At 36.4% G+C, this 9,428-nt stretch overlaps 1 pseudogene; it reads right to left on the minus strand.

Annotated features, from left to right (window-relative positions):
* Window positions 1-6,256: 6,256 nt before the first annotated feature.
* Window positions 6,257-7,418, minus strand: LOC143713975 (bone morphogenetic protein 10 pseudogene; annotated as a pseudogene).
* Window positions 7,419-9,428: the final 2,010 nt, after the last annotated feature.

Here is a 9,428-nt window from a genome sequence, read left to right on the forward strand (position 1 = left end):
TTTATGATGGATGGATGCACTTTTATGATGGACAGATGCACTTTTATGATGGACAGATGCACTTTTATGATGGACAGATGCACTTTTATGATGGACAGATGCACTTTTATGATGGATAGATGCACTTTTATGATGGATAGATGCACTTTTATGATGGACAGATGCACTTTTATGATGGACAGATGCACTTTTATGATGGATAGATGCACTTTTATGATGGACAGATGCACTTTTATGATGGACAGATGCACTTTTATGATGGATAGATGCACTTTTATGATGGATAGATGCACTTTTATGATGGACAGATGCACTTTTATGATGGACAGATGCACTTTTATGATGGATAGATGCACTTTTATGATGGACAGATGCACTTTTATGATGGATAGATGCACTTTTATGATGGATAGATACACTTTTATGATGGATGGATGCACTTTTATGATGGACAGATGCACTTTTATGATGGATAGATGCACTTTTATGATGGACAGATGCACTTTTATGATGGACAGATGCACTTTTATGATGGACAGATGCACTTTTATGATGGATAGATGCACTTTTATGATGGACAGATACACTTTTATGATGGATAGATGCACTTTTATGATGGACAGATGCACTTTTATGATGGACAGGTGCACTTTTATGATGGATAGATGCACTTTTATGATGGACAATGGACTTTTATGATGATAGATGCACTTTTATGATGGATAGATGCACTTTTATGATGGACAGATGCACTTTTATGATGGACAGATGCACTTTTATGATGGATAGATGCACTTTTATGATGGACAGATACACTTTTATGATGGATAGATGCACTTTTATGATGGACAGATGCACTTTTATGATGGACAGGTGCACTTTTATGATGGATAGATGCACTTTTATGATGGACAATGCACTTTTATGATGATAGATGCACTTTTATGATGGATAGATCCACTTTTATGATGGACAGATGCACTTTTATGATGGACAGATGCACTTTTATGATGGACAGGTGCACTTTTATGATGGACAGATGCACTTTTATGATGGATAGATGCACTTTTATGATGGATAGATGCACTTTTATGATGGACAGATGCACTTTTATGATGGACAGGTGCACTTTTATGATGAACAGATGCACTTTTATGATGATAGATGCACTTTTATGATGGATAGATGCACTTTTATGATGGATAGATGCACTTTTATGATGGACAGATGCACTTTTATGATGGATAGATGCACTTTTATGATGGACAGATGCACTTTTATGATGGACAGATGCACTTTTATGATGGACAGGTGCACTTTTATGATGGACAGATGCACTTTTATGATGGATAGATGCACTTTTATGATGGATAGATGCACTTTTATGATGGATAGATGCACTTTTATGATGGACAGATGCACTTTTATGATGGACAGATGCACTTTTATGATGAACAGATGCACTTTTATGATGATAGATGCACTTTTATGATGGATAGATGCACTTTTATGATGGACAGATGCACTTTTATGATGGACAGATGCACTTTTATGATGGATAGATGCACTTTTATGATGGATAGATGCACTTTTATGATGGACAGATGCACTTTTATGATGGACAGATGCACTTTTATGATGGACAGATGCACTTTTATGATGGACAGGTGCACTTTTATGATGGACAGATGCACTTTTATGATGGACAGATGCACTTTTATGATGGATAGATGCACTTTTATGATGGATAGATGCACTTTTATGATGGACAGATGCACTTTTATGATGGACAGATGCACTTTTATGATGGATAGATGCACTTTTATGATGGATAGATGCACTTTTATGATGGATAGATGCACTTTTATGATGGACAGATGCACTTTTATGATGGACAGGTGCACTTTTATGATGGATAGATGCACTTTTATGATGGACAGGTGCACTTTTATGATGGACAGATGCACTTTTATGATGGACAGATACACTTTTATGATGGATAGATGCACTTTTATGATGGATAGATGCACTTTTATGATGGACAGATGCACTTTTATGATGGATAGATGCACTTTTATGATGGACAGATGCACTTTTATGATGGACAGGTGCACTTTTATGATGGACAGATGCACTTTTATGATGGACAGGTGCACTTTTATGATGGATAGATGCACTTTTATGATGGACAGATGCACTTTTATGATGGACAGATGCACTTTTATGATGGATTGATGCACTTTTATGATGGACAGATGCACTTTTATGATGGATAGATGCACTTTTATGATGGACAGATGCACTTTTATGATGGACAGATGCACTTTTATGATGGACAGGTGCAATTTTATGATGGACAGATGCTCTTTTATGATGGACAGATGCACTTTTATGATGGATAGATGCACTTTTATGATGGATAGATGCGCTTTTATGATGGATAGACGCACTTTTATGATGGACAGATGCACTTTTATGATGGACAGATGCACTTTTATGATGGATAGATGCACTTTTATGATGGATAGATGCACCTTTATGATGGATATATGCACTTTTATGATGGATAGATGCACTTTTATGATGGATAGATACACTTTTATGATGGATAGATGCACTTTTATGATGGACAGATGCACTTTTATGATGGATAGATGCACTTTTATGATGGATAGATGCACCTTTATGATGGATATATGCACTTTTATGATGGACAGATGCACTTTTATGATGGATAGATGCACTTTTATGATGGATAGATGCACTATATGGACTTCAAAACAGAAACGGCCATTCACTGCCATTATAAAGCTTGGAAGAGCCAGGACATTTTTTAATATAACTGATTGTGTTCGTCTCAGGGTGAGTAAATCATGGGCTAATTAAATTTTTTTGGGTGAACTACTCCTTTAAATGTTCCATCTAGAACTTTTCTTCTGAGAGTGTCCCTGGACTGTAGCTCATCACAGCATTAGATGGAAGTGGAAGTGAAGGTATCGTTGGAAACGGTTGCTGTTGGCGCTCAGGAATCTGACGGCTCGCGCCTCCAGCGACACACCACTTGTGACGAGGTCTCATCCTGAGTGAGGGGTCGCACACTTCTCGGGTTCTGACACCTGCTTATCTCAGCTGTGGAAGAGAACGTGTTTGTGGCTCGCATGGCATGCGGCGTCAGGGGCGGGACAACACACACGCTCTGAGGAACAACGTTTGGGTTACAATCGATGTTATTTGATTGTGTTCAGCTGAAGTTAAGCAGATATAAAAGAGGCTCACTCTTTAAAATAAAGCTTTCTCGGCATCGATGGTTCATCCAATGGAATGTTTTAGAAGTTCATCCTTTAACATCCAATGGAATTTTTTCATTGGAAAAAAGTTCTTTAAACTAAAAAAAAATGGTTGTTTTAAAGAACTGATCACTGAAAGGTGCTTTGAAGGACCAATTTTGTTCCCAAATGGCATCAATGTGAAAACAAAAACACTTTTGGAACCTTTATTTTTTAAGTTTTCTGAAATGTTATGTTTAAATATGCAAATTATGCATTATCTAATATACATAAAATATGCTTTCATTTGCATACTTTTCTAGAACATTTGATAAAGCCAGGTTGAACATTTTGTTCAATTTTGTCAAAAATTTTTTGTTTTGTTAGTTATTTTTAGTTATTGTTATTATTAATTAAATATGCTTTCATTTGCATACATTTTCAGAACATTGAACAAATTTTGTTCAATTTTGTCAAAATTGTTTAGTTTTGTAAGGGTTATTATTAGTTATTGTTATTATTAATTAAATATGCTTTCATTTGCATACATTTCCAGAACGTTGAACACATTTTGTTCAATTTGGTCAAAATTATTTATTTTTGTTGACATATTAGAGTTTGCATTGGAATTGAAACCTACAGACGCAAATAAATTAAGTGCAATGAAATAAAGAGTTGGAAGTGTATTTTGGATGCTTTCTTCAACTACTCTGAAAGAACACGTTATGAAAAGCTAAACAGTCCAAAATCTCAAAACTGACATTGCATGAAGAAAAACAAGTTGTTTGCTTGAAGAGTCGCAGATGAAAACGCTCAGATCAAGCAGCAGGTTTAGTTAGTAACACTTTACAATAAGGTTAATTAAAGGGATAGTTCACCCAAAAAGGAGTATTCTGTCACTAATTCCTCTCCCTCATGTTGTTCAACCCCGTAAGACCTTCGTTCATCTTCAGGACACAAATTAAGATATTTTTGATTAAATCTGAGAGCTGGATCACTCCTCCATAGGCTTCTAAGGGATTGACACTTGTTCCCCGAAAAGTTATTACAGACATCGTTAAAATAGTCCAAGTGACTACAGTGGCTCAATCTTAAGTTTATCAAGCCACGAGAATACTTTTTGTGTGCAAAAAATAAATAAATAACGACTTTATTTCAACTATTAATTTCCTTCTCTGTGGAAGTCGAGTGAGTTCACTAGTGTAACAGCGCAGCGCTTCTGTGTTGTACGCCACACGCATCACACACATGACCAGCGACGGCCAATAGCTAGCCTACGTGTGACATAGCACTACGCAATCACACTAGGCTATCACACTAGGCTATCACACTACGCTATCACACTACGCTATCACACTACGCTATCACGCTATCACACTAGGCTATCACACTACGCTATCACACTACGCTATCAAACTACGCAATCACACTACGCTATCACACTACGCTATCAAACTACGCAATCACACTACGCTATCACACTACGCTATCACACTACGCTATCAAACTACGCAATCACACTACGCTATCACACTACGCTATCACACTACGCTATCACACTACGCTATCACACTACGCTATCAAACTACGCAATCACACTACGCTATCACACTACGCTATCAAACTACGCAATCACACTACGCTATCACACTACGCTATCACACTACGCTATCACACTACGCTATCACGCTATCACACTAGGCTATCACACTACGCTATCACACTACGCTATCACACTACGCTATCACACTACGCTATCAAACTACGCTATCAAACTACGCAATCACACTACGCTATCACACTACGTTATCACACTACGCAATCACACTACGCTATCACACTACGCTATCACACTACGCTATCAAACTACGCAATCACACTACGCTATCACACTACGCTATCACACTACGCTATCACACTACGCTATCACGCTATCACACTAGGCTATCACACTACGCTATCACACTACTCTATCACACTACTCTATCACACTACTCTATCACACTACGCTATCACACTACTCTATCACACTACTCTATCACACTACTCTATCACACTACTCTATCACACTACTCTATCACACTACGCTATCACACTACGCTATCACACTACGCTATCACACTACGCTATCACACTACGCTATCACACTACGCAATCACACTACGCTATCACACTACGCTATCAAACTACGCAATCACACTACGCAATCACACTACGCTATCACACTACGCTATCACACTACGCTATCACACTACGCTATCACACTACGCTATCACGCTATCACACTAGGCTATCACACTACGCTATCACACTACGCTATCAAACTACGCTATCAAACTACGCAATCACACTACGCTATCACACTACGTTATCACACTACGCAATCACACTACGCTATCACACTACGCTATCACACTACGCTATCAAACTACGCAATCACACTACGCTATCACACTACGCTATCAAACTACGCAATCACACTACGCTATCACACTACGCTAACTGACTTGAGGCCCACAGAGAAGGAAATGAATAGTTGAAATAGAAGTCGTTATTTTTGTTTGTTTTTGTCTCGTCGCTTGATAAACTTAAGATTGAGCCACTGTAGTCACTTGGACTATTTTAACGATGTCTGTAATGACTTTTCGGGGCCTGCAAGTTTCAATCCCTTAGAAGCCTATGGAGGAGTGATCCAGCTCTCAGATTTAATCACAAATATCATAATTCGTGTTGCGAAGACGAACGAAGGTCTTACGGGGTTGAACAACATGAGGGAGAGTAATTACTGACAGCATTTACATTTTTGGGTGAACTATCCCTTTAAATAACATTAGTTAATTACCTTAGTCAATATGAACTAAGAATGAACAATACTTCTTCAGCATTTATTAATCTTAGTTAATATTAATTTCAACATTTACTAATACGTCATTAAATCAAAGGTTGTATTAGTTAACATTAGTTAATGCACTGTGAACTAACATGAACAATGAACAGCTATATTTTTATGAACTAACATTAAACAAAGATTAATAAATACTGTAATAACTGTATTGCTCATGGTTAGTTCATGTTGGTAAATACATTAACCAATGTTAACTAATGAATCTTACTGTAAAGTGGTACCATTTAGCTCTCATTATAAGTGACAAATGCTTAGCAGTGTGTTGTATATTACAAGTAGGATGTGCAATAGAAAACGTAATAATTTAAAACAAGTAAATATACATGAGGCCTAAATAAAATGCGGTTATATTCTGGACGTTCAGTTCACGGACGTTTTATACACTAAACAGTCTTTCTCGGATTATCTGCATCCGCACTCCTTGACCACCATTCCTTCGTATTTATTATTTAAAACCACAACGCCGTTCTCGTTCTCATACAGGAGGGATATGGGCTTTAGCTCGGTCGGCACACAGCACGCTTTCGAGGCTCTCTGAGGACTCTTCAGATTGAGCAGCGTTTGGATGATGGCGTGTTTGGTGGGCGTCACTTCGCGAGCGAGAGGATAGTTGCACACGCCACGACAAGTGAACGCCTGATATCCAGACGGCGCCAAGATGAACGAGTCCCATTGGATGTCCTTAAAATCCACATACATCTCGGCTATTTTGCAGTCTTCCGCTTCAGCGCTGCGCCGGACTCTCGAGACGCCGTTGTTTAAGCGCACCTGCTCTTCATCTGTCCTCACTTCGTTGTCCTCTTCCATCATGCCAAAGTTTTCGCTTTGGTCATCAGAGAAGACGATTAGCACCGGCTCGTGTTGTCCATCGGGATTCTTGTCAATGTCCAGGTCTACCTTCGTATTCCTAAACGCGTTCAGATTTTCAGTGTGAACCTCCAGCCTGGGGCTCACGATATTGAGCTTTCGCCAATGTTGAACAGCGTTCGTCATATCAAAGACTTCCCATCCGCTCTCCATGCGGTGCACGTGCTTCACCGCCAGCGGGTCTCCCTCGCCTCTCCCGTAGCGCCCGCCCCGATGCGCGTCAAATACGCTCACCTTCCATCCGGATCCGAAGCGCTGGGTCGAGTCTCTGGCGAGGAGTGTGTGCAGACGCAGCTCTGCGCTGACCACGCGCTCGTGTTGCGGCACTGACAGGTTGAACAGGAGACGGTGTGTTCGCAGGCTCTTGCTCAAGGTGTGGTCTGTGAAAAACACACGATTTATTGAGAAATTAAACTTTAAAAAAAAAAGAACAACAACACCATTTTTCTGATGTCAATCTGGATAAGGAACACAGACACCAGGAGATAAAACAAGATAATTTAGATTTTTAATGTAATTAGGGCTGCAACTAACGATTATTTTGATAATCGATTAATCGGACGATTATTTTTTCGATTAATCGATTAATCGGATAGAAATTAAATTAGATTTTTTTTTTTAATCATAACTAAATAAAACCGTAAATCAGGGTATTTATGTGTAAAAGTGTACTTTAAAAAGTGCAAAAGCCACACATTGAGTTTTACTAATATCAATATTTGCATTGTTTTTAATGATAATTGCTGATGGCAAGTTGACAAACATGATTATTGTTAAAAAAAATGATATCCAACATATTATGTTTTAACACAATTTTTGTTAAAACAAATTTACACAGACATGTTGTTCAGATGTGAATATCTGAACTAAAAACAAACTAAAAACATCTAAAATATATAATTCATTTAATTTTTATTTAAAATTAATTATATATAAGGAATATAAGGATAAAGAATATAATATATATTATATATAATATATAAAAGAATAATATAAGGATAAATTGATTAAATAAATATAGAAAGACTGAAAACAATTGTGTGAATGTAGAGCCGCAGTAGATCGCGTTTGAAAAACAATTAAAACTTAGTAGACAAATGCTATAAAAAGAGAACGGAATGGAGGTAACGTTACCCAGCGAGCTAACAGGCTTGAGTAAAGGACAGGAGAAATTATGCATTAGTGCACAAGCATTCGCTGAAAACCACTGAGTACAGTGACTAAAAAACAATATTTTACTGCTGCTGTTATTTACTGCTGCCTTTGTATTTAATGCTTCACTTTGTAAACACCGTTTTAATTTAACCTATTTCTGCGGTAGCGCTATTTTAATCCATCACTTACGTTGCGAGCGAACTGATTGCACAACCTGATGCTCGAGACAAAATACAGACATCCCGGAAGTCCCGGGAGTCTCCCGCATATTGATTGCGGCTCCCTGATGCCCGCGAATTAGTTCAAACTCCCGCGCATGCGAGACAGAAGAGACTGCTCCAAACCGTGTAGCGCGCGCGCTCGGCAGAGCGCCTGAGGGAGAGAGACCTTGCGTGTGTGTGTGTACCAGTAAACGCTCCCCGTGACGTAAGCAGACCAACTAATCGATAATGACATTCGTTGACAACGATTTTCATAATCGATTATAATCGATTTTATCGATTAGTTGTTGCAGCCCTAAATGTAATGAATGGTTAAATAATAATAATAACCATTGGTTTTAATTGTAATACTACTACTAATAATAATATAATAATAATGAAATAATATACAATTACCGTTATTAAAATATTTTGATACTAAAAATATACATTATAATTATAGTACAAACATCAGGAGAAAAACAAGAAACATTTAAGATTTTAATTTAAAGAATAGTTTTAGTTTTAAATAATAATAATAATAATTCATATCATTATTAAAATATTACAATACTAACAATATACATTATTATAATTATACAAACACCAGGAGAAAAACTAGAATGGTTAAATAATAATAATAATAATAATAATTATTATTATTATTATTATTATTAAAATAATCATTGGTTTTAATTGTAAAAAAATAAATAATGACAATAAAAATATTATATATAAATCCTATGAAAATAATTATTAATATATTTTTATTTTAAATAATAATAATAATTTATATATGTATTAAAATATTATAATACTAATGATATAAATATTATAATAATCATTATTTTTATTTTTTATTTACAAATATGAATAATCATATTTATTAAACATTATAAGACTAATAATATAAAACAATATTAAAATAATGATCACATCATTTTTAAATTAAATAATGGTTAAATAATTCTACTACTAATAATAATTTAAAATGCTAATTATCATTTCAAATAATAAATTGCAAAAGTAACTTTG

This window comes from Siphateles boraxobius, unplaced genomic scaffold (assembly GCF_051911475.1).
Source record: "Siphateles boraxobius isolate OS27281-9 unplaced genomic scaffold, OSU_SipBor_1 525, whole genome shotgun sequence".
Lineage (NCBI taxonomy): Eukaryota > Metazoa > Chordata > Actinopteri > Cypriniformes > Leuciscidae > Siphateles > Siphateles boraxobius.